Source organism: Myotis brandtii, unplaced genomic scaffold, assembly GCF_000412655.1.
Source record: "Myotis brandtii unplaced genomic scaffold, ASM41265v1 scaffold128, whole genome shotgun sequence".
Taxonomy (NCBI): Eukaryota; Metazoa; Chordata; class Mammalia; order Chiroptera; family Vespertilionidae; genus Myotis; species Myotis brandtii.
Genome location: NW_005354508.1, coordinates 687,734 through 715,584, shown reverse-complemented (window position 1 = coordinate 715,584; position 27,851 = coordinate 687,734). Strand labels below are relative to the sequence as shown.

General features: G+C 35.9%; 1 long non-coding RNA gene across 1 annotated transcript in view; it reads right to left on the bottom strand.

The window, feature by feature from the left end:
- Window positions 1–502: 502 nt before the first annotated feature.
- The window catches only part of LOC106724975, a 31,782-nt gene continuing 4,433 nt past the window's right edge, over window positions 503–27,851 (bottom strand). The window contains exons 2-3 of the long non-coding RNA XR_001360798.1: window positions 24,434–24,493; window positions 503–549 (exon numbers count right to left, since the gene is read on the bottom strand). This is a non-coding gene — a long non-coding RNA (uncharacterized LOC106724975). The remainder of the gene's footprint in view (window positions 550–24,433; window positions 24,494–27,851) is intronic.

The following is a 27,851-nucleotide window of genomic DNA, read 5'->3' as shown; positions in this document are numbered from 1 at the left end:
TCTTCTCCCTATTATTCAATAAAGACTATTTTTATAAGATTTTTTAACTCCTGAAATGATCCAAAGTTGAACAGAAAATCAGCAGTTTGAAATGAGCAGGTTCTTTGTTAAGTAAAACAAAGAAAAATAGAGGAAATAAGAATAAAAAAGGAGGGAAATAGAAAATGCAATATTAGATTAAGCAGCATTTAAATAAATATAAAATATTTGCTTCAAGAGAACTTGTTCAGATTACTTAGGTCAAAGTCATAGACAGGTAACTTGAACATTTTGTTAGAAGTGATAAAACTAATTTTCAGCAAAACAAAAATATGTACAAGTTCTGAGAATATATATACATTAGATAAATATTGATAGAATACATTCATTAAATATAAAGGTGAAAAAAGTCATAATCCTCAATAACTTACACTTTATTACATAAAGAAAACAACATGCATAATGTAATGGGAAATACATTATTAGAAAACTTTGCAGATATTTTAAATCAGAGTCTTGAAGAATGATTATAAAAGAATTAATTAAGGAATGTGGCTGCGGAATCTCATCCTAGAGAAAGAAAAAAGCACAGTCGTAAAAAGATTTAAAAATTGTGGTGCATACTTGAGTAAAAATGAGTAGTTGTATACCAATAGTACCTGTTGGTATTAACACTAGTCTTTCAGCAGCAATCTGATTTTTCAATCCCACAACCTATTTGAAGGGAAATGTCATTCTCTTCATAAGTGACATCTCCTCTCCCAGATCAATGTATGCATCATGAAATATGGCCACTTTGGCTCCATCTGCTGATCTCCCAGAGAGAGGTTAATGTTTCAACTTAATGATTATAGCAAAGATTACACGGAAAATTTCAACCAATTTCACGCAGCCCATTGGGGGGAAGGGACTTGCTTTTGTAAATGCAATTTTGTTCTATCTTCTCTCACTCATCTATATATCCTCAGCTCCCTCTGACATAAAAATCAAACAATGCAATGCCTCTAAAATTCCTGTGACCTACCAACAAAGATCAAGTGCTTAGATTTGCTAATTTTCATCTTAAAAAATAGGTAATCCTTAATATTTACACTTTCTCAATTGAACTATTAAAAGTTATTAGATTGTTATTAGTGTTAACTTTGAATAGTGTTCTTGTGAACCATTATGAACAGGGAAACATTTCATAGCTCCAGAATGTGTAACTTCGGTGGCAAGTTTTTATCCATGTGTCATAGTTTGGGAAGAACTTGTGTTATGTCCCTCTAAATAGTATTAGATTTCTAAAAATTGCAGAAATAATTTTTCTTCACTTTGCTTTACTATTTTAAATCTGTTTAATATGCAAATGAAGTGAATATTTTCTATCAATTAAAAGACTGATAGACCACTGTGTTAACTTTGGAGTGTATTATTTTTGTTTCCTCTTGTCTCTCAAGTAGAAGCAACTTACTAGCAAACTCATATACCTATGAGCTATACTTAGGAGGAATTAAATATTAGAAGAAAATCTTGTGTTTTTATTGTTGTGTTTTGTTAGCAAGGTGTTCAGGGTTAAAAGATAATTTCTAAACAGAGCCAGCTCCAATCATTGAGACATTTATCTAATCATTGTGATTTGAGACAAGTTCTGGACAGAATGTTCTTTTCAACATGCACAACCTGTCATTCCACAAGAGACCTATACTTCTGCAATTTAAGGGTTTCTATTTTCAAGGGCTTCCTATTTTAATGTAAATTCTAGCTAACTGACACTGCAAGTTTACTAAATTCACTTTACAATTAGTTGGCAGAGTTGTTTGAGTAAGATTGATGGAAATAAAGCTCAGAATTTTTTTTTTTTAGTTAGGGGAAGAGTGAGAGGAGATCATTGGGAGAGGAAAGAATTTTGAGGTGGTTGATGAAGTCTGAATATAGAGGCTAAAGCCCCAAAGACTTGGTAAGATAGTTGAGTTATTAGGGGAAATTCAGTAAATGTTCTTAAAATAGATAGATAATTTAAGCCTGGTGGAAAGCCCTTTTTAATCCAATATATAATTTCTTATTGTCAAAACCAGAAAAAGATTATTAGATGGCATTAGCTAATCAATCATGTCTATAATGAATGACTGTAGTTGGCATAACTAGTGGGTTAAATTCCTGATTGTTGAAGTCAGACCATCTGGATTCCAACTCTTGCTCTATAACTAGCAAGCTAGGTGGCCTTGGTAAAATTACTTAATCTCTCCAAGTCCCTCTAAACTTGGAATTTTTATAGGAAGTCGGAAAGGAAATAAACCCATAATAAATAAAATGGCAGATTTGATGGAAGTAGAAGTGACAGCATAAAAAAAAGAAGCAACCTAGTTTTCCTATGGGAGTTTGAGAAGGCTTCTCAGAAGAAGTAAATATGAGCTAAGATCTAAATCATGTGTAGGAATTTGCCAAGTATAAAAATTTAAACTGTGATTTCAGACAATGAAAACATCATGCAAAGGCAAGAAAGTATGAATAAACATGTAGCCGCCAAGGAATTTAATATGGCTGGAGTCTAAAAGGCAAGAAGGACATAATATAAACAAAGAGGCAACGGGGGGCCACAAATTATTCAGAGGAGGAGAGTAACACTATTAGGTTTTCTTATTGGAAAGGCCACTCTTGTGACACCCAAAATAATATTATAAAGTTTTAACTAAGCATTGATGAGGAACTGAATTAGGACAGAAGATGGAAAACAACAGACAGATACAGAAAATATTTAGGAAATGGAATCAATAAGACTCAAGTACTAACTGGGTGGAGGAGAGGGAGAAGAAATCATCCTGGAAAGATAAGTTTCAGCTTGAACATTTTGGTGGATACTATTGACCATCACTGAAGTAAGGACCACAGGTTTGATGCAGACAGTAAAGAGACAGACCTCAAAGACCAATGAGGAACAGGACTGACATAGGCTTCCATCTTTAAGACTATGAGCAGGAACTTCACTGGAAATCTGGATTTCCACAAAGACTCTTGTCTCTGGGCAATTGTCTGTGACAGAATGTTCTAGAGGTTCCCTGACCATGGCCAAGAAGGGTTGGAGCCAATTCATGGGCCTCTACAGTTAGGACCAAGGTCTATACAGCTACATAACACATGGGTGGATGAGATTCCTCATGAGTCCCTTGGTGTATGATGCTGAACCCCACAGCCCTCAGAAAGAAACATTTGTCCGTGAGTGGATGCCAAATATTTGTTTTTGAGTGAGGGTGTTTATGAGTGAAGGACATCTTATTTGGCCATGTTGCTAACATTATTACTGGTTTCTGGCTTTTAAATGTAAACATTTATCTGGAATAAAAAAATTTGTAAATTATAAGTAAAATAACTTACTTTGAGCAGAGCAATAATTGTTAGTGTTTCAGCATTGGCTTTATCAAATGTAAACTTAAATGATATCCCGAGTGGGATTTGTGACTTATTACCATTGTCCCATCACAATGCATCCCATATTAGTTTTATTTTAAATAATTCTCAAATATGTGGAATTTAATGAACAAACCAAACTACCAAGAAAAATAAAGACAGATTCATGGATTGAGAGCAAGAGCTTGGGGGTGGGAGGGAGGAGGGGAGAGAGCAGTAATAGGAGGGGATGGAGGGATTGAGCAAAAAATAGAGAATTTATGGACATAATTTCAGGATTGCAGGGGGAAAGAGGTGGGTGGAGGTAGAGAGGGCATAGAGGGGATAAATATTGATGAAAAAATAAAAGAAAAATAAGAAAAATAAATAAACAAAATAAATATAAATAGAAAAAATCAAAGTTAAAATTATAGTAAAATTTAATTTATTCATTAGCTTATTTGATATCTGATTTTTAGTAAATAGCATTATCAACAGTGTCATGCTTGCTGTCTTAATTCATAACTGCCAAGCTTGAGCATATTCCATTGTATCTTCCATGAATCCAGGAGTTTTCATTACTTATCTATACCTCTAAGGAAGATAGTCTTTCTTTTATTATGCAAATGTTGTTTTACTTTATATAGTGATGTGTTTTTGAAACTTCCATTGTCAGCCAGTCTTTTGAGATTCAATTATATTTTAAATGAATTCCTATACTTTAAAGCATTAGCCAGAAAGTACTTTTGTGTGTGTTTGTGAATTTAATCATTTTTTAATGTTTCTTAATTTACTAGTTTGTAATGGAGTTGAGGAATTTTAAATTACATCTTTATTTTTCATTTATGTTAGGTTATTCTTACTACCTTTGTTGCACTTGTTTCAAACCTAAAATATTTGGTATCCTGATTGTTTAATTCTAAGAAACTCTAATAAATGGTCAGTGTTTCATGATTATATCCAGCCGTTTGGGAGTGAACTTGAGAAGTTTAAATTCAGGCTGACCTTAAGTATTAGCATAGAACTAGCATGTCAGACCAAGCAATTTGGGATTTATTACATGGGTGATATTGGAAGGGAAAAGATAAAGAGAATTGGTTATTTATTGAAGAATAAAAATGTGGTTTTAGAATTTGAAAGAAATGGGAAAGAGAAAGATATGAAAATATTTTGCCATATGCTGATATTGGCTAGCATCAATCTCCACAGCTTAAAAGAAAAATTTTTGTGAGGGTTGAGGAAATAGGTTATTAAATGGCTCCATTAACATATAACAGAATCATAACATCATAGACTATTAAAGTGGGAAGAGATTTTGAGAATATCTAATACAACACTTCCATATTTAAAGTTAGAATATATTATCCATAAAGATGAATTGTTTTCCTTAGGGATACGTATATTTGTAGCAGAGATTAAATAAGAGCTTTACTTAGCTTTGTTCAAACATAAAATATCCCTCAAAACAGAAAGCTTTGCTTCAAATCTCCCTATTTAACAAATTACTGTTTCTATGAAATACTTCTAGCTATCATTAAGCATTTCAGAAAAATGTTAAAATGATACCAATGAAGATGTTCACACTCACCATTTCCAAGAACCAAACCAGTTTCAAGATTGAGCTCACATGGAACTAGAGCTTGACTAAAACTTTTATTAATATTGAAATTTATTTTCTCTTGGAGTTATTTTTCCTCATATTTTCCTCTCAATTTGCACATTTACTCACACATATTCTGCATGAAATATCTTGGATTGTTCTACTTTCATTTTCTTTACTAGTCATGAGTGGTATATTAGTAATTGTTTAATGTCCCACCATCAAATTATGTTTCCATAATTATAATTTTTCAGTGGGAGAACATATCAATTGGACCTTTGCTAACAAAATATGTTCCATAGATCAGCAGCATCAATATCATCTGGAAACTTGTTGTAAATACAGATCCTTAGGCCCTGTCCCAGACCTCCTGAATCAGAATCTGCAATTTAACAAGATTCCTAGATGATTCCCATTCACATTAATGTTGAAAAAATCACTGAACTAGGTCAAATATTTATATAGATACCAATGGAAAATTACTTTAAATGTCCACAATCAGATAGATTCTCCTTTATTGCTAATATTTTTTAAGATATAATAATATCAATTAAAAAGAGACAACCTAACCTGGGCATCAAATATAAGTGATTTAGATTATTTTGTGGTTAATTTTATAGCTGATTTTGTTATTAATTTTGGCAAAACAAAACTCTAGTCTTCTCTAAAGCATAAATATCTATGTTAACAAAATTGAGTTTTCGTTTTTTAATGCTCAGTTGTTATAGAGGTTCCCAGAAACACAGTGATAATTTAAATTACTGAAAAAATGAAAAATGACAACTCCAGAATAAGATTATACGTGAAAGTGAAAAGAAATAGTGTGGGAGACTGAAATGTAAAAAAAAAAAAAAGATACCTTTAACAAGTTTTCATTTCTAAAATAATAAATTCTTATGTCACGATCTTATAAATGGAGAATGCTTTAGACATGAATACTCTGACTCAAGTGGTTTTGTCAATACAAAAATAAAAAGTGGTTGGTCAAAGAAATACCTTATTTCCTTTCTACCATATTGGTATGAATCAAAGTCACATGGGTATTTATAATGGATCAAAGTGTTAATTATTCTTTTAACAGGTTTCAGATGAATAAAGAAAAATAGTGAAAGATATATGTTCAGATGGTATTAGATTTGTTTATTTTAACTGAATTTGCTCTAGGAAACATCCTATATAATAAAGAGGCAATATGCAAATTGACCATCACACCCTCACACGATGGCTACTACCATGTGGTCCAAGATGACTGCCCCATGTGGTCCAAGATAGCAGCCACAAGACAGCCGGCAGGGGAGGGCAGTTAGGGGGGACCAGGCCCACAGAGGAGGGCAGTTGGGGGGGACCAGGCCTGCAGGGGAGGGAAGTTGGGTTCTATCGGGATGGCAGGGGAGGGCAGTCGGGGGTGATTGGGCTGGCAGGCTAGGTCAGTTGGGGGCAATCGGGCCAGCAGGGGAGCAGTTAGATGTCGATCAGGCTGGCAGGGGAGTGGTTACGGGTGATCAGGCTGGCAGGCAGAAGTGGTTAGGGGCAATCAGGCAGGTAGGCAAGTGAGAGGTTGGGAGCCAGCAGTCCCGGATTGTGAGAGGGATGTCAGGCTGTTGGACATCCCCCAAGGGGTCCCATATTGGAGAGGGTGCAGGCTGGGCTGAGGTACACCCTCCCCCCACCCAGTGCATGAATTTTGTGCACCAGGCCTCTAGCCTTTTATAGGAAGCTAGTGGGTTACCTGTTTGCTGAAGCAATAGTTTATTGTGGAGGGAAAAATAAGCATATTTTAAAACAGTTTTACATTTAAGTAACTGCATGGCATATCTTTTCAATCTAGGCAATGAGTGATAAAGCAGTGAGAAATACTAAGTCATCATATAATTTCTAACCATTGTCAGTTAGTCCAACACTGTGCTATTGAACTCTGCAAGAGACACGGGTTAACAAATAACCACAAATGTAGTAGCTTTGTTATAACATGGAAAACAGGTTATGAAGAGGAATTTCATTTCTCAGAAGAAAGATATATACTTATATCAGCACATGCCAAAACTGAGGAAATATAATCAATAAGTCTTAATTTAAAGGGTTGTCTGTTTAAGATTGCTGTTATTTCTATCTCTCGTTTGTATTCAACTCTAAATAGAATGGGTGCTCCACTAGTAAACACACGAGTGTAATGGGAGTGGCTACTGCAACAATTATCATCATGTTCTTCTATACAGCAAATGGTAGCCATTTAAGAGCAGAGAAGAGTATCATAATGGCTAGTAGAAACCCAAAGGGCATAAGATAACATCAATTTCCATGTTGCCTTTTCAAACAAGGATATAAAAAAGAAATGGGAGCTAGCTGTTTTCCTTAACAAAATGAGAAGGCTAAAATATATGTTCCATTAAAAGTAATAATTTGCCTTAATGTGTTACTTAATGCCTAGCACATGTTAAAGTATTCAACAAATATAATAATGAATAATTAATAAATGAACTTAAAGGGAAAAGTCTTCATATTTTATTCTATTTAAATAAAAAATTGTAAATTACTATTTCATATATTTGACTAACAAATAATTGCAGTAGTTTGATAATATATGTTTGTTTATTCATTCAGCAGAAGTTGTTGATCTACTAAATGTCAGGCATTACTGTAGACTCTGAGTGTGTGAAGATGAATAAGTCAAATTACTTGATTTAAGAAACTTGATTTAAGAGACTGAATGCAATGAATGCTATGCCCCCGTCCCTCCATCACGCACAAGGCATGCATTCCCTCAGTTGCTTAGAGGAGTGATGACCGGTAACTCTTGGCTGGGTCCCTCTTTTAGAATTTCCCTTACTAGGTCTTTTCTCTGAAGAGACCTCTTTGATATGAGACCATACCCCTTCCCCAGAGGCAATCCACATCCAATGACTAATTGTTATAAGTGAATATAACCCTGTCTCTATTGCCACAAGGAAAAAATTAAAACTGTGAAGCACTGTGCCAGGAAGTCCAGTGCTTCCTGGGAATTTGGTTGAAGCCCAAAAAGGATTTGTACTGAATGCAACTCCTCTCTTTGTTGCAACTGATATGCACTGTGACTCTTCCCTTTTCCAAACCATAATATCCTTTATTCCTCAACTGTTTTCATTTTCTATGGTTCTTCTGATAAGCTTCCTGCACATGAATTTCCATCATAGAGTTGATTTTTTGAAAATAAAACTAGGAGGTTTGATGTTAGGAGTGGTCTGAGAAAATGCGGTTTGGAGCCAGCAATAGGGCAAGAAGATCCATCTTTAGTGTAAGTGGGGCACTAATTGCTTTTGGAATGTTGTAGGAGTTCAATTGTCAGGATCTTCACAAGTGTTAAATTGGGGTTGGATACTGGTAGAAGGGAATTGGACTAGTATGTACAATATCTTAGGCCTTTAAGAGAAAATAAAGAATACTAATTATAAAGGTTAACAGGACTCTGATGGTCTTGTTGAATGACTGGGTATATAGAAAAAGACTGAAATGTTTAGGTTGTTGAACACCAAGTGAACATGAAGTAAAAAAGTGTGAAAGTCAGAGTATTTCTTCAGTAACATTATGGAAGACTTATTTCCCACAACTGAAGGCTGACAAAGGTGAGGGCCAGTCCCCAGGACTTAATTATAAGAGTTGCAGAACTCCAGGGAAAGTTGAAATCCCTGCCTCAGCAAGTATACTATGTCAAGATCATGTCCCTGGTGAGAAAGGTGTGAGACCCAGAAATTTGGAATTGAGTATATCTAGGATGGTTCATGCAAAGCACTGGAACAGAACACCTGGAACTCTCTAGACCTGCACCCATGGGGTCTTTGATCCAAAAAATCTATGGGGATAACTAACAGAACCTGTACCCCTTGGTTATGATAGATAAGCAATCAGAAAGGATATTGATCAATGTATAAAATAAGTCAAGAATAGATAATCAGAAGGTTAAGGATTTCATCTCTCAAAAAAGCCATAACCCCTTGCCGAAACCGGTTTGGCTCAGTGGATAGAGCGTCAGACTGCGGACTGAAAGGTCCCGGTTCGATTCCGGTCAAGGGCATGTACCTGGGTTGCGGGCACATCCCCAGTGGGAGATGTGCAGGAGGCGCCTGCTCGATGTTTCTCTCTCATCGATGTTTCTAACTATCTCTCTCCCTTCCTCTCTGTAAAAAATCAATAAAATATATATATATATATATTTTTTAAAAAAGCCATAACCCCTTGCCCAGTTTCTGATACTGAACCAGTTCTAAGAACATCGGACCACTGACTGAAGGAATAGAGTGTAGTTAGTATGAGTCCAGTGCTCCTGGGTACTTCAGAACAAAGGGAAAGGCAAATTATTGCCACTGGCACCTTCCATACTAAAAAGCCACAATGCCTATTAGGTCCACCTGGGTTCTGTAGGCAGTATATTCCAACTTTGGAAAATATTATTGTTTCATCCCAATACCAAGTAATACAAAAGGCTACCAGCTTTGAATGGGACCCAGAGGAAAAAAAAAAGTTTCTGCAGAAGGATCAGGGTGCAATGCAGCTGTTACTTCTGATCCTATTTTATCAGAGAATTGGCAATTGGAAAAATGCTGTGCAGAGTTTATAACAAACTATACTAGGAGAATCATAACTTAGACTCCTAGTTTTCTGGATGAAAGCCACATCATGTGGAGCAGGTAATCTGCTACTGGTCCTGATATAAAGTACCTGACCATGAGATGATGATTAACTGTGTTCAGAAGTGCCTGCTAAGAGCCAGCTTCTGTCAGATACAAGTCATAATAAGTTCAACAGCAATCCATGCTGTAGGATGGAAGTGGCACACCAGAGGTTCCAACTAACAGCACAAGTAAATGATCTAATAATGTTTTATATCATCCATCTTTGCTTTATTGAGGCCTCTCCTTTAATTCACTGCTCACATGTGGGGAGGGGGATTTTTATAACTCACTGATAGAGAGAACTGCATTAGTGGATTGGCTCAGTATATAACCCCAAAATATAATATGTCTCACCAAGAATCTCTGTGGAAGACATGAATAAGGGGAGATTGGAACTCCTCCCAATGGGAAGAACCTTAGGCAATACAACTGCTTATCCATTTTTGTATATAAATAAAATTAGCCAATGGGAAACAATTTCACTAGGAATCAGGGCGAGAGTTCCATTAAAGAGTCAAGAAAAGGAGTCACACCTGGCCAGTGTAGCTCTGTGATTGAACATAGACCCATGAACCAGAAAGTCACTGTTCAAATCCCAGAGAGGGCACATGCCTGGGTTTCAGGGTCAATCCTAAGTAGAGGGCATGCATAAGGCAGCTGATTGATGATTCTCTCTCATCATAGATGTTTCTATCTCTCTCTCCTTCTCCCTTCCTCTTTCCAAAATCAATAAAAACGTTTAAAAAACATTAAAAGAAAGAAAAAAGAGTCACAATCATGTCAATGAAAATTGACTCTGGTCATTAGTAAGAGGCAGGATGCTCTACACAGAGTGTGCAGGGAGTTTTCTGGTCCACTGGGATACCCTATGGTATTTGATATTGTAATTTTGATGGTAAGTAGGTGAGCGAAACAGCCATGGTGAACAAAACACATGGTTGCCAGGTGTTCAGACTACCTAGGCCTGAGGGTCTGGAAAAGTGGTATGCTAAAGCCAGTTCATACTGGCTTATGAGCTGAGAACCATTTTTGTACAACTCTTGTAAACTCCATGTGTAGTGATATCATATTGGTAGCTTGAAATTAGCAAAGGTGAAAATATTTACATTATAGAAATTGGAAAATGCTAGACATCAGAGTGTTTAGAGAGAACCTGTTTATCAGTACCCATTACCCTGGATCACCTAACAAGTCAGCTGCCTAGACCAACAGAAGTGATCATGAGGTGAGGGAAACCTAGAATGGGGCATAGAGGAGGCAGAAGATCAGGATCAATGGCAACCCCCATATCAGTTCAGAAATAGAACTACCATTCCTTCCACTAACTTTTTTTGTAAGTTTTTTTTTGGGGGGGGGTGTTTTTGTTTGTTTTAATAAAAGAGCTCACCAGAATCTCTGGAGAAGCTATTTTCATAACTTCTTATTATATGAAGTAGATCCAAAAAGTAAAATAAATTGAAAGTTTATTGAGTTTGCAGGATTTGCTCTCCAGAGAGCACATTCTGAAACCGAGTTTAGTGTTCAGAATGCTTCTCAGGGAATGCCCTTAGGGTTCACCCTGGTTGGAAGGAGGATGAGGACGTAGGCCTGGGCAAGAGCAGAGGTCAAGCTATTATGCAAGCTTGAACAGCCTCAGTCAACTCTGTGGGGAGCCCTGGAGCTGAAATGCCCCTGGGAGTTTTTGTGCTTTGGGCCCAATTGACAGGATTTTGTATCCCACCTTCGTAAGTCCCTGGGTGGAGACCCCTTGAATTTGTCCAAGGAAGTCCTTTACACCTGAAGGAGCTTTTCCATGATGACTGTCTGCTGAATAGATTCCCAGAAGCTGAGCAACAGATGCTTCCTAAAGGGGAGTTTGGACAGAGCCTCTCTATGTCCACCAGTGCACACCCTTCTTCAGGACTGTGGCACGGATTCACCCAGCGGTTAAAGGGATGGTATCTGATATCTGATGGCTGTCAGCTGAGATACATCCTTGGCAAAATTCATATGCAAAATAAAGAAGCTTAGGTTGGTCATAGAGGAGTAAGTTTCTCTTTCCTGTGTCATACTGGCTTAAATTGCAAAAAGTAAAGATCAGGAAAAACTCAAACTTATTGCAACTGCTATTTAAGTAAGACTTTCCACTGAACTCACAAACCCAAATCAAGGAGCACTTTATTCACACTGTGACTTACATACACAGAATCTCAAAATCATTTATAAAGTTAAATAATACAATTACACAGTTAAATAAGCACAAAGGGAAAAGAAAATTAAGAGAGCTTTAGGCAAAGGAAAAGAGACTTTCAAGAACTATATGAAAAGTAGAAGAAATAGAGTCAATGAAACAGAACAATGAAAGAAGTTACTTCCAGATGGCAAGAACAATAAAGGAAAAGACATTTGATCCCATCTCGTGGAAACACACCATGGAAGGAAGGGAGAACTAATGTAAATGAACTGAAGGAATGGAATGGAATGGAGACAAATATTTTTGAGATACCTTTCCTAGATAAAAGCAAATGTAAGGACATTGGGTATAAACAAATTGAGATACAAACATCATTCAATAGAATATGTGTATGGTTCCAAAATTCTCATTATACAAGTAGACACAATTTTCAGATCAGAAAATATGAGAACATATCTGCTTCATAGTCATGACTAGACCAGCAGTATTGGATTGCATGAACCCTCACCCTCCACCCATCTGTCTTTAAACCACAGCGTTGATACATTAGAAATAAATTTGTTATATAAACTTTCTTTTTCTTTTATATTAAAAGCCATTTACACCGTGAGTATCATTCCTGCTGCATGGAGATATGCAATATATGCGTATTTTTTTAAATAAGGCTTTTCATTTTTTTTAAAGTTTGTTCTTATAGCCTATGTCTCAGTTATGCCCTCTTAAATGGGGATCTGAGTATAATGAACATAGTACTAGACTTGGAGATAAAAGAAGGGATTTAGAACTTTGCTGAGCTAGTCTAGTGAACATTCATCAATGTGTCTCATTGTCCTTATCTATGAGAGAGGATAACACTTCAAGGACCACTGAGATAGAAACAAATTAAATGAATTTTATGACAGAAGAAACAAATGAGACATTATTTGAATTGAAAAAAGATGGTATCAGCTAAGACAAAAATGGCAGAAGTTTATTCTACTATTACTAAAAGAATTATATAAACTATATGTGAGTGCTTTGTGAATTTTAAAAACATACATCTAAACTAATAAGCTTTGGAAAGCTAGTTCTAGAGAATGCAGATCAATTATGAGGACTGTCTTTGCAGATGGAAAAGCACTGTGGCAATCTCTTCCACATTAATGAAGCCATCGAGATCTGCTCTAAGAAATCCTCATTAATATGGGTGCCTTCTGGAAATGTAATGTTACATTATAATGTTGTACCCAAGCAATAAATTGTCTTCAAAAACTATCCTTTTACTAGCAGATGCAGTATTTTTAAGGTATAATTCTCCTTTATTGGATTAGTGTAAAACCGTAGGGTGCTAACAATAGACAAAATTATATATAACCAACACTGAAATGATGGTATTTGTGTATTTAAAAACCTATCCTGTATACTATTTGTGGTGAAATGTGGTATGGCGGGGGGTTTTTCTTTTCCGCATCCAGCACGGAAAGAGAAATGAACCGGTTCTTTGAGTAGAGGCGCTTGTTGAGAAATGATGAAATAAGGAGACAAGACACAGAAATAGAAGAAGCTGGGACCGGGTGGGCTTCTGCCCTCTGATGGAGGGACAGACATGGGGACCAGCACTGGAACCATGTGTTTAATTTATACCCAAATACCAGGAAGTTACATCACATCTGGGTGGGCCTTGAGTTCCTGGCAACATAATGGGATCCATCCCCCTAGCACCTGGGCTGGAAAGGTCAGACTGAGTGGCGTCCTTGTCTTTGGGCTAGGACCACCCCTAGGGCGTGGCTCTGCCTGCGCCCTGGGTTCAGTTGACAATATTTTTAAGAACGCCCGTTGTGCCTGCCAGTGGCCCCCCACAATGTGGATTTCATTAACAGGCATCTTTGCCTTTCATTATACTGTTTGATGGAGAGAGTTGCAATAGAGAGAGAGGCTAAATTGCATGGAGTATGTACATCAAAATGGAGCAGAGCCTACAATTAAGAGTGAGGAGTGAGAAGAGACAGGAGAGCCAGCAGACACTATAATGGGGAAGACATTGAGAAAGGGGAATTGACATTTACTTGACAAGCTTCTTTAGTGACAAATGAGGTTTGGGGAACTCATATATGAAGGAAAAATGAGGACATTTTGCTTTGTGTCATGCAAAGCAGTTCTCTATTTTTTTCTCTTTTGTGTAAGATATCCTTTCATTTTAAGCCTTTTATTTTTAAATTTTGACTTGTATTTTCTTTTTTAGATGACACTCTGCTGAGACAGCTCAAGAGGCAATATGGGTGAGATGAACACAGAGATATTTAATAGCAACTAGAGGCCTAGTCTATGAAATTCATGCTCAGGTAGGTTCCCTAGCAGCTGCCAGCTACCGGTCAAGGCCTCCCTTCTTTCCGAGCCACCCCCTGGTGGTCAGCGCACATCATAGCAAGCAATGGAACTTCCGGTTAGTTGAACTCCCTAGGGGACACTTTTTACTGCAGACATACACACAAAGTTTGTCTATGATGAAAAGTGATGACTTTGGGAAAAGGAAAACTGACTTACATTTAGAACAACAACCTGAGAGGCACCATAGATCTTAATTCTGTGGGGATGTGCTATGCTCTATGATTGGATTTCATACTGACAGTCCAGGGATGCTATCATAGTGTTGCTAATGAAATGGAAGGGTTAAATGAAACAAATAATGCCTAGAGCAAAATAAACAACCAAATCATAAAAAACCCAGCTTCTATTACAATATCATAAAACTTGCCTTTAATATCATTTATCCTTTTGATAGAGGGGAGTATTCTTATGGGAAATTTTCCCTTTTATGTCCCTTTGGTTACCAATTTGACCCTTCATATGAAAAACTCCTGAGGTCACAAATGTACCACTTATAGTAAATTTTAATACAAAACTCATAATTTTAGTCACTTTAGGGTAATTTCTTTCACCTCAGTGTGTTGTTCTCCTTGGCTTTCAAATGAGGTTTTCCTAAAGTCATCATCCAACAGAGTCTGCTTATTAAAAATGTTACAATGAGAACAAGATAGTGATGAATATAAAGAGCCAGAAGGAGTCACTATCATTGAAAATTGCCTTAGTGCAGTTAAGTGAAAACCTATGCTGATAAGAGTCATAATTTTCAGTAAAGCATATTCTTGTGGCTTAATTTGTTCTACCAGACCAACCATTTCCTCCCACCATTTCTTTCTAAACACAATATTACTTTCTCTCTTCAATTATCTTAATAGTAGCCCTGTAAATAAACACAATAGCTTAATTGTACTTACTTGTGAGCTATCTGTTTTAGTATGGTTCTAAACAATTACCTACTCTAATTATTTTTGTGAAGCTGCTGCTCATCAAAATAAGATAAAAGCCAGTGGTTACAGCAGCAAAGAAATGAACAGCACTTTAAGAAAAGCATAGAATTGCATTGTAAAAGGAATGAAATGAGCTCTAGATACCCAATAGACCTACCTACCAAATCATCAACTTCATGAGAGACTGAAGCTCAGATAATAGATTAGTCAAAACATTCATTAATGAGAAGATCTCTAAGAACTACAGTAGGAGAGGCTATGGTTTACTACTGAGATCTGCCTTCCACAATTAATGCAATTATTCCTCCAGCTGCTACTAGTGTTGGCTCCTGAGACGTCACAACTGAGACCTGTCTAGAAATTGCCCTTACTGTAAGGGTACTGTCAACCCAGGATTACATCCTTCTCTGGAATATCCAGTATCAAAGGACTGATCTATGTGGAGGCTTGGCACCCTTACTTCTAGCTGAAACATCTCTGATTGTTAATACAGAGCTCTAAAACTCCCCTTGAGACTGGCTAAAGCCTTTGGTGAAATTGTATTACAATTCAACTTCTCTCTCTAGACAATCCTGCTTCACTCATCTCTCTCATGGAATTATTTCCAGAAGCATTCTCCAACAAATATTCTGCATACAAATTCCACCTCAAAGTTTATTTTCTAGGGAATCCAGTCCATGACACACATTTGGACCAATATAACAATTGCATAATTGTCAACCTCAGAATACCCTAAAGTGCCTGAATTTTTAATCATATTTTAAAGGTCAAGAGATTTTTTTTAAAAAAAGATAACTCAAAGTATTTGAATTCCTAATCAATTTTTCCTAAGCATTAAACTAAGAGTTAGAAGTTCTCTTACCACTGAAAATTAGACAAACACTAGTTTCAGAACCCAATAACTTGTAATTAGGCAAAGATTTCTTGAGCCCCCATGATACGCCCCACATAATGCAAGGAACTAAGCATGGTAAGGCCAATATGACACAGGAGCTGCCATCAAGGAGCAGACATCTATTCTCAATGAAGTGTAGCAATAAAGGAATAGAGGTAAGTATCAGATGAGAAAATGGGACAAAGGGAGAGTGATTATTCTATTTTGGCGAATTTAAGGAATCCTTATATAGGAGAAGATATTGCAGCTGTGACTGTAGACATTCATAAAGAGTTCAGGATGTCAGAAAAGAAAGTGTGGGAAGAGTAATTCTGGCAGCTATCCTATAATGGACAAAGTCACAGAGGCAGCCAGAAGGACATTTTGTTTGAGGATACTCAAGTAATTCAAGATGGTTGTCATGGAAGGAAGAGTGGCAAGACAGAGAATGTACTGGTATATAGAATGAAATATGAGGATTATCTCCAACAATATGATATGATTTGTGTTTTAGAGAGAACATTCTGGAAATTGCAGGGAGGAAGTACTGGAGAAAAGCAAGACTAGGAACAGGATAACAAATTATGATACTTGGGTAATAATACAAATGTGAGATGATGAGAATAGTGACAATTATTAATGAGAATATTACACATAAGAGGAATGACAAATACCAGGATATGGTAACCAAATTCTCCTTAATGCAAGCCTCCTTTTTGTTGATATTTTATACTTTTGTCTTCTAGTGTTCAGATGCAGCTAAATCTCACCTCCAGGTATATCCCAAGTGACAACCCCACATTAAAATCTATGTCTTCCATGGCCATGTCTTTAGCAACCTTAGTTACTCTTGTAAATTAATTTATTATAAACTTTAGTTATTCCATATTTAATATCTCCCAAATGCACCTGCACTTTAACAAGAGTCTTAATGGATATGTAATGTCTTAACACTGGGGAATGATCCACTAATAATGAAATTGCAGGCTGTTGTTAAATCTTCCTATGCATACGGCCAGTCCCATTTCCTACATACATATTTCTTTCCCATAAAGAAAAATTGGAGCATAATTTGGTGCATAAAACACCTAATTATAAGCAAATTAAAATTTTTAATATGGAGGTCTTTTAAAATAAAATCCTTTGTTGACATAATTATACAGATTTTATCAGCACCACACCTAGAAGAAATCCAGCATCACTACATTAGGATGAAAGAAGATGGCTTAAAATTGGAAGAAAAGAAAAAAATTCTAATAAATTCAAATTTATATTTAAAAACTTTTAAAAAGAGTATTAGGGTCCTTATATTCCAATTTTTGAAATTTATAGATAAATCAACTGATGACATAAAAAACACCACAAAGTAATGTTCTCCAGGGTTAAGTAACTTATTCACATTGGTGAAAAATCCAAGACAATAATTGAAGTCACATGAATTCAATATTTCAATTAGGTTTTTTTCCTAATACTTAATACATAAAAATACTCATCACAATTCTATTACATTCCAGTGGAATGAGAACATATAATAATGACTTGATTGGGATTATAATAGCCAGGTTTTATCATTTCTTTCCATTCCATTTTAATAGAAGTTTTTATAAATTTCACTAATTCATTAAACTCCAATTTCATGAAGCAAGAAAATGTATTTTATAGATTCCTTCCTAAATCATGGGTTTTTGGTGTTGTGTTTTTGTTGTCATTCCAGTGGAATGAGAACATATAATAATGACTTGATTGGGATTATAATAGCCAGGTTTTATCATTTCTTTCCATTCCATTTTAATAGAAGTTTTTATAAATTTCACTAATTCATTAAACTCCAATTTCATGAAGCAAGAAAATGTATTTTATAGATTCCTTCCTAAATCATGGGTTTTTGTTGTTGTGTTTTTGTCAAAATTGTTCCCTCTTGAAGTAGCTTGAACAGATCTCCCCATCACACATTTCTGACCACAGAAATGTTTCTTCCTTCAGTCCTTGGAATTAGCTCTTCAGAAAGAAGCCACTTTGAGGGCTTGGCTTCAAATTCTTTTCGGTAGAGTGGAGTATAAATAGATTCAATTCAATAATACAAGATTTTTAGGCTTCTTCCTTCTTATCCCCAGCAATTCTTGTTACTTAGAGACATGGAGACTAAATGTCCAAAAGTTTTCAAGTTGCACACTCTCAAAGGACAAGTGGAGGAGTCATGTGGAGACAGGCCTGCAAAGAGCTCTGTCCTCAGACCTCACACAGAAAAGGGTGGCAATAAATGAGAAGAGATGATGATATGTGCTCAAAGCCATTCTTCAGAGCCCATACACATCTACAGCTATGTTCAAAACTAATGTGCTGACATAAATTACCTGGAACAAATATATGGAAGAGATTTGTGATGAAGATAGGCAGAGGAGAGCAAAGAACAGTTAGAAAACAAACAAATAAGAAAAAAACAATGATGCATTAGCAAAAGATGTCTGGGTCACTCCAAATAGCATATTTAATCACTTATGACTGTAATTAAAATATAAAATAAGAAGAATTTAACTTTGTTTTTATAAAGTGCAAGTTGACATCTATTTTTAACAATTTAATGAGAGATACAGAGTGAATTTCACACAGAGTGAATTTTTAGATAAAAATGTATGTCATGTATTATTTATCAGAAAATCTAATAATGAGGTTTGGGTTTGCTGAAATATGAGAGAGAAAAGGAGAGGATAGGGCATCGCATAAATGACAAAGGATCTAAAACGATACAGTACAGTGATTTTTAATTCAAAACAAAAGTACTAAATTAGTCACCAATATTTAATGCATATCTGTCAATTATCATTGTCAAAAATATACATGTTTTGCTGTGATCTTGGACTCAAATATGTTAAACTATTAATTACATTCTCAGGTGCTTTAATTCTAATTCTATTATATGGATTAATTTAATTAATATTATATAAAAGTTTTATTCAAATCTCTTGAACAATTTTAATAAAAATTTAAGATATGATAGTTATCCACTATGAATTATACAATAGGTTTAATATAATGAAGTTGAGAATGCAATACAAGTAAAGACTATCTGCAATTTTTAAAGAAAAGACTTGTGTAAATCTTTTCATGATCAATAGTCCTGCTGGCTTCAAATGATCAAACAGCATGTTATTGTTATCAACTAGCAAGTTTTATATATACTAGAGGCTCAGTGTACAAAATTTGTACGGGGCGGGGGGGGCCTCAGCCCAGACTGCACCCTCTCTAATCCGGGACCCCTTGGGGGATGTCCAAATGCTGTGCAGACGGACATCCCTCTCACAATCCTGGACCATTGGCTCCTAATCGCTCACCTGTCTGCCTGCCTGGTCACCCCTTACTGCCCCCCCTGCTGGCCTGGTCACCCCTATCTGCCCCCCTGCTAGCCTGGTTGCCCCTCATGGCCCCGCCACTGGCCTGGTTGCCCCATGCAGCCTAATGTTCAGTTGTTTGGTCTTCCCTCGCTAACCCCCCTGCCGGCCTGGTCGTAGGCAGTTATCTTGTGAGGGCATGAGGTTAATTTGCATATTACCTCTTTATTATACAGAGTGTGTGTGTGTGTGTGTGTGTGAAAAATAGATGGAAAATTTTATTATATGTTAATTACTTTGCCTATATTTCATCACAAGATGGGAATGCACAAAGAGGGTAAAACACATACATTTTACCATTTAAAAAGATTCAGAGAACAGTTATATAAAATATAATGGTAAAACTAATATGCTCTGTTCTTTTAATGTCTCACTATAAATTCATATCGCTTCCCTTAAAAATAAACAAACAGTGATTTCCTCAAGTGTTCTAGTTCCCCATACTCTTAAAAAATTGTATGTTAATGAGGAGGTGGGATGTAGGCCTATCGCAGTGTGTTTTGAGAGAGAGAGAGAGAGAGAGAGAGAGAGGGAGAGAAGGAAGGAGAAGGAAGGATGGAAGGAAGGAAAGAAAGAAAGAAAGAAAGAAAGAAAGAAAGAAAGAAAGAAAGAAAGAAAGAAAGAAAGAAAGAAAGAAAGAAAGAAAGAAAGAAAGAAAGAAAGAAAGAAAGAAAGAAAAAGAAAGAAGGAATCCATTGCCTCAAACTATCATAGGTTCTTTCTATTCAGTTCAGAATTTATGCCTCATAGCAATGCTACACATCCAGACCAATCTATTAGGAAGGAAAATGTATTCCAGTGCAAAACAATTTAAGTTGTATTTAGAATCAGACTTTAAATAGTAAGGCAGGCAATTAAGATTGTATGAAAGTTGCTGCATTTGAAGCCTAAAGAAAGTTTCAAATGTCTCAAGATAGCAACTAAAATCAACTTCTGAAGCAGAGGAAGAAGATGAGGGAAACAAAGAGAAAAAGTAATAATAAATAAAATCATATAAAATAAGACATTAATCCTTTCTACTGGTATTTTAATAACTCAGAATAGAATAAACACAACAAATGAAACACTTTAATTTTGACATGTTGTCTATTTGCTTCATTAAATGTACTTTCAAAATTGGATTATGTTTGCATTATAGTTACTAAAGATATTTTAGATTGTGTGACTAGAGTACATAAACCAGCCATGCTTCATGGACATTTTGTATATCTCTCTATTTAAAAATATCAAAAGATATGTCTTATGCATTCTGTGTGCTTTGCTCTTGGTTAACATGACATTAAAAGGTTTTGTGAATTTGACAAAATGTACTAGATATAATAGATAGCAAATTTTCTCATGTAATTTTTAAAAGCTCCAAAATTATTGGAAACACATTTATAATTTTGATCGATAAAAAAGGAAAAATTACCTTGATGTTTATAGCTTTCATAGAATAACATTGCCCTTTGAACAAATTAGATGTAATTATACCACAGCACACCTTCATTAAGTTTAGTCATTATTCGGTATACACTGAATTAGAATTTTACTTCCATTCTTAGTTTTGAAAAAGAGTTTATCTGACATGATAATTTATCTTATTTAAAGTGCAGAGTTCTATAACTAAAATGATAGATCTACTTTAGCAAATGAAGAGTCAATTAGTTATTAAATTACTACTAAAATCTGTATTTAAAATATGTACAATGCCAATTTTGTAACATGAAGAAAGCAGAAATGCTTTGAAAGCTAAAAATGTGGAGTTTTATTAAAAATACAGTAAATATAGAAGATCTTTCATTACCTTCCCTCATTCTTTTTTTTCTAATCTCACATCATTGTGCTAGAGTCATATCAAATGATTAGTTAATCTCCAAATAAACCATTTATTTTAAAATATGTTACTTCTGTTTGGAATGCCTTTGCCACTCATGGTTTAAGTCTTTAAGCTATAAAAGGTAAATGTCTATGAAGGTTGTTGGCTTAGGATAATGGAACTATGGGTGATTTGTCTATTCTTTCCTGTTTTTCTTAATTACTATATATATATATATAATCTGTATATATCTGTATGTGTGTGTGTGTGTGTGTGTGCATGCGTGTGTGTACTTTAACCCTTTATAGGTAGCTCTAAACTTAAGACATAAAGTTAGTAATCAAGAAACAAAGTGATTTTCCTTCCTTGTTATAGCATATATGTAGGGCATTCTTTTTTGTAAAGTATTATCACAAAACACATGCTTTTTGACACCAAAGCTTAAAATCACTTTCCTTTCTAAATCTGAACTAAAGCTAGGAAGGAGGTCACTCCTTACCGCCACCCGCACAGGAGTGTTTAAAGCACTTCCCTGTGTATGAAATAAGCCCAGCAGGAAGGAAACATGATCCTGCTCTCAGTGTGTACCTTGGACATCTCTCACAGGTAGAAAGAAATTTAAATGCCAGCAGAGCCTGTTTCTACAAACTAGCCTCATACACACATTTCTGCTCAAGAACAAAACTACACCCCTCCTGAGCTGTCTACTTGTGCCAGTTACAAAACTTCAATTTGTTCTTGAGAAAATGTTATCCCTGTAATTCTATCCAGTCAGGGCATCCTTAAACGCTGTTTTCTACTCGAGGGTTGTTAAAATTAAGCCATTTCCCTTTCCAGAAAATTTTTTGTAATCATTTCATGGATCAGAAAAAAAAAAGAAAACTTTTTTCTTAATTGTGCCATTTTTTAGTGTTTACTGCCTCTCAGAAGTGGATACATTGCCCATTGACCCTCATCAGGCATCAATTTATTGCTTCTTACTTGTAGAGAGCAAACATCTATTTCACATGTACTTTCTAAGTAAGTTATAATAATGCCCACTGGGAGCTGCATAGTTTCAATTGTTAATAATAATATCCTGAGTGAGAAGGAATTTACTTTTTGAAGTTAGATTATTTATGTTCTCAGTTGCTATCCAAACATGTTTAGGGCTTGGTTTTGGGGGCATGTTTTATTTTTTTTCCTTGGGGAAAAAAAACCAACACATATTTGTTGAACTTAAATTGTCCAAAATGTAGAGCTCAGCTGTTTCAGAAGTCATGTTTAATACTCATAATTCACAGATAAAAAACATTTATCTCTCTATAAAACAAAGCAATCTTCTTACCAAAGCATGTCATCAGATATAACTTTGTTTATAATACAGTAATCTTTACAAAAACCACATTGGCTTCACTGTGAGTTATTATTCTGTTCACCTCTCCCTTCCCCCTGCTTTATAATTAGCACTTTAAAAACATGTGCATAGCTCATAACTGATGTTCTCTGTTTGCTCTGCACTTTTTAACTAACAAAGCAAACAAAGTTTCTGGAACAGCTCCTCTCACCGTTCTTCACCTCAGGCCAGTGCCATGGAGGAGACAGCCACTCTGCCCCTGGGAAGCACCATTCTAAGGATGTGGATCAATGAGGGAACCTCAGTCTGCTGCATATCAATGACTCATTTATTTGGTGACTGATTCTCTTTCACCTTTCACACTGTGTTTTCTATAAAATAAGAAAGTCCTTGTGGCTTCACAGGTCCAAATCTACATAACAAAGAGGGGCATTATGACCAAGTCTAACTGGTCCAGAAATAACTGAGAAGAATCAGAGGAGTTCAGGTCATGCAAAAATGTGGCTGTGCTGTAAGATTCATAAATTAATATAGTTTTTGGACTTCAGATACAAAGTATTTCTTTAACCTGAAAAAGTGACACATGTGATGTCTGTCCAACAAGAAAGGGTGTTTGTTTATTTATAAAAAGTGTTGTTGTGTGTTTTTTATAATATTAAATTTGGGCACAGCTGAACAAAGACAAAGAAAGATCAGGAATTATATAAGATGAGAAAAAGTCACGTAAAATAAAATAAAACATAATACAAACAAAAATATTAAAGAAATGGCAAAACCACACAATTTCCAACCAGAATACGATACATTATGTCAACAGAATTACTAAAAGCATGTCCCAGCATTCCAATTAATTGGTGAAGCCTTTCATATTTCAAAAACAAATAAATAAAATTTATTGTTCCACCATAGTTCATAATACAAAGTAAAGACAAATCCTATATAATAAAAGGCTAACATGCAAATTGTCCCCTCAGAAGTTCAACCACTTGCTATGATGTTTGCTCACCACTATGGAGCAGCACAGAATGAAGGAAGGCCCTGGCAGGCAGCAGAAGGCCCCAATCGGCCCTGATTGCCAGCCAGGCCTAGGGATGCTACCCGTGCACAAATTTTGTGTACCGGTCCTCTAGTTCCTTCATAAACTATATAAGGCCATTCATTACCTTCCCTCACCTCATTGTGTTATCCTAGCTAATAATGAAGGAAGGCCCTGGCAGGCAGCAGAAGGAACACACAAGATGGCCGCTCCCATATGGACACAAGATGACTGGCAGGGGAGGGCAGTTGTGGGTGATCAGGCCAGCAGGGGAGGGCAGTTGGGAGGGACCAGGCCTGAAAGGGAGGGCAGTTGGGGGCAATCAGGCCTGCAGGGGAGGGCTGTGGGGGGTAACCAAGCTGGCAGGGAAGGGCAGTTAGGGGCAATCGGGCCAGCAGGGGAGCAGTTAGATGTTGAACAGGCTGGCAGGGAAGAGGTTAGGGGGCGACCAGGCTGGTGGGGGGGGCCAGTTGGGGGCAATCAGGCTGGAAGGCAGAGTGGTTAGGGGCAATCAGGCAGGTAGGCAGGTGAGCAGTTAGGAGCTAGCAGTACCTGATTGCGAGAGGGATGTCTGACTACCGGTTTAGGCCTAATTCCTGTGGGATCAGGCCTAAACAGGCTGGACATCCCTCAAGGGGCCCCAGATTGGAGAGAATGCAGGCTGGGCTGAGGGGCACACACACACACCCCTCCCACCACTTGCATGAATTTCATGCATTTCATGCACCGGGCCTCTAGTAGTCATATAAAATGATTAGTTACTCTACAAATAAACCATTTACTTCAAAGTATGTTACTTCTGTTTGGAATGCCTTTACCACTCACTCCTCACATTGTTTTCTTTTATTTCCCTGCCCAATATACTTCTGATTAATATGAATGCTATTCAAATATTTCTTCCAGTGCTAATTCCTTCTTATAAACTCCTGTAACATATCCTACTTACCTTTATTACAGCATGTGTCTCATTGTCAAAAACTGTTGACCTATCTGTGGCACTGCAAACCTGTGTAAGGAAGGATATTTTGTTTATTTTAGTATTTTTAACACTCCACACCTATTGAAAACCAAAATCTTTGTCTAAGTTATAAAAATATTGAACAATATCTGTTTCGATACTTTTCTCATAGGTTTGTCAGTAAGAACTATTCTGAATATGCTATTTATATTCAAAAGCTCATCTTAAATATATCTTCTGATTAAAACTTACAATTATCCTACCAAGAGTATTTCTTAGCAGCAACTCATGTTTCTGATGTAATTGTCAAGCCCAAAATTATTAATGTATATATTTCTACTAGCAATCAAATAAAATTATTTAGAAAACATTACTGTATATATCACTTAGTAGTTTTTAAATTAGATATTATAGAGAGACTGGGAGTGATTGGAAGTAATCAATAAAACACTTATGAAATGATAATACATTTTAAATATTGCTGTCAAAATTGACTCAACAGTGCATATTTTCATAACACTTTGTCATATATAAAAATTACCCTTTATCAGATGAAAATACACAGATTTATAAACTTATGTTTACATGAAAACCTACACACAGATGTTCATATCAGCTTTGTTCACAATTTCATAATTTCCTAAAGTGGAAGCAATGAAGATGTCTTTCAATAAGTGAATGTATAGGCAAACTGTGGTACATTTATACAATGAGATACTATCCCACAATAAAAAACAAACCATCAAGTCACACCTGGGTGGATACATTTAAAAAGCATCCGGCTAAGATAAAGAAGCCAGTCTGAAAAGCCTACATAATATCTGAATCTACTTATATGATAATCTGGAAAAGGCACAATTATAGAGACTAAACAGAACAGTGTTTTTCAGAAGTCTGGGGTTGGGGGCGGGGCACATTGACTAAGGGTTTTTTAGTGTCCTGTATCTATTCTGAATGGCACTACAATGCTAGATATATGACACTATGTTCTTGTCAAGACTTTAAAGAACAAAGTACAAATTTTAATGTATACAAATTTTTTTAAAATATATTTTATTGATTTTTTACAGAGAGGAAGGGAGAGAGATAGAGAGTTAGAAACATCGATGAGAGAGAAACATCGATCAGCTGCCTCCTGTGCATCTACTGGGGATGTGCCCGCAACCCAGGTACATGCCCTTGACCGGAATCGAACCTGGGACCCTTCAGTCCGCAGGCCGACGCTCTATCCACTGAGCCAAACCGGTTTCGGCTGTATACAAATTTTTAAAAAATTGTATGGAAGTGTGGGAAACTCTGTAGGATGGCATGAAGAATGTGACAAAAGAATCCAACTGCATTACGTATGTATTAAATGACTTCACTGAAGAGGATGGGGAAAAGGTGTTGACCTCAGTAACTATGGAAATGAGTGAAATCTGTAAGACTAAAGGCAAATGAAACAACACAAATTTGTGCACTCTAATAGTTTAACAATTTTTAAAACAACTGTACACATATACTGGAATTGAATCATTAAGTAAATGAAAAGGCAGTGATGGGAGCCAGGTTTCTCACTGCTGGAGTAGGAGGTTACAGATAAGCAAGAGAAGGATAGAATGATCCATGTGGCAATGGAAGAGAATTGGAATCATCAGTATAAATTCATGCTTAGCTTAATACAGATATGAATAGTTACATCCCAAAATATTTATAGATATGTGCATAAACATGAATTTGTATATATGTACTTTTTCTGTCAGCTGAGGAGGCCAAGAATTAATGACACCCCAGGAACAATGAGTATACCCAGAGATCAGATCTTAGTTTCTAATACCATTCTCCAATTAAGTAAAACAGTGCTCCCTAGAGAAATGACTGATTTTAGAATTGGGGCAGGCAATACACAGGAGATCCTAAAGCATTGTATAGTGCCAGAAAATAAGGAAGTGCTCAGAAAACAAAATCTGCAATGCATGTCAAAATGAGCCAACTGAAAAAACTCCAAATACTAAACCTGGAGCATTTGAACAACAGAATGAGGTACTATTAGATTATCATCTAAAGTATAAAATAAATTTCCATGAGTCACCACTACTGATAAACATAAATTATTAAAAAGATAAATCAATAATTGGGGATAGAATAAACAAATTTCTTGGGCAGAAAAATTCCAAAAATACTATGTACATACTTTGCCCCTAAAGGCATAGAACAGAAGTTCTCATTCCCTAAATATGATCTGCACACAGTGACTTTCTTCAAAAAAAGCTGGGGGGGGAGACTTTATATCCAGGTAGTCAAAATTAAAATCCATAGATATGTCGTATTGGTAGTATATTCCCTTAATACAATGTGATGAGAATGTACCTCTGTTATTTTTCTCCCCAAAACATTTAATCCCAGTACAATCTTGAGGAAAAAATAAGACAAATCCCCATTGAGGGATATTTTGCAAAATAACTGACCAGGACTCCTAAAAAATAAGGTAATCAAAAATAAAGTCTGAGAAAATGTTACAGCCAAAAGAAGCCTGAAGAGATGTGACATGATGACTAAATGTAATACAGTATTTAGGATGGTCTTCTGGAACAGAGAAAGGACACTAGGTAAAAACAAGGGAAATCTGAATAAAGTATGGCCTTTATAATAATGTATCAATATTGCTAAAATAATATCCCAAAGAACCTTTTTTTGTTAACCTTTCATTTGCTCACCCCCCCCTCACGTACACACACACACACACACACACACACAAAGACTGTACACACAATAGAGACTCACATAGTGCACCAAAACTGACACACTATGGCATGATTAGTGTTTACCTTCAGTAACTCTATAGTTATTTCACTTCAAAGAAGACATACCAAGAATAAGTTTGCATGTTTATTTAAGATCTGGTCCATGATAAAGATCACCTCTAAAAAAAAAAACACCAAAATTGTGTGTGTTTTTGTTTGCATATAATTTTTTATGAGTCTTATTAAGTTATTGGGACTTTTATAATTAAAAAATTTTATATCGATCAGAAAAAAAGATTTCATAATATTCTCATACTTTACAGAAGTACATTTGAATATTAATTATACTATTCTTCTCAAATTTAAATTGCATAATTTAGAAGTTATTTTTAAAATAACATCTCTCATGTATTTATTGCTCCATTTATCTTACAATTAACAAAAGGAATTTGGAAGACTTTTGTATAACTGGCAAATGAAAATAGATTTTTTTGATATTTTTAATGGAAAAGTTTTGAAAGTATTTTGTAATTGAATATATATAAGGATAATGTCATCATCTTAAAAATTCCGTGAAGAAGTATTTATTATAACACTAGAGGCCCGGTGCACAAAAATTTGTGCACTCGGGGGGCGGGGGAGGGGGGTCCCCCAGCCCGGCCTGTGCCCTCTCGCAGTCTGGG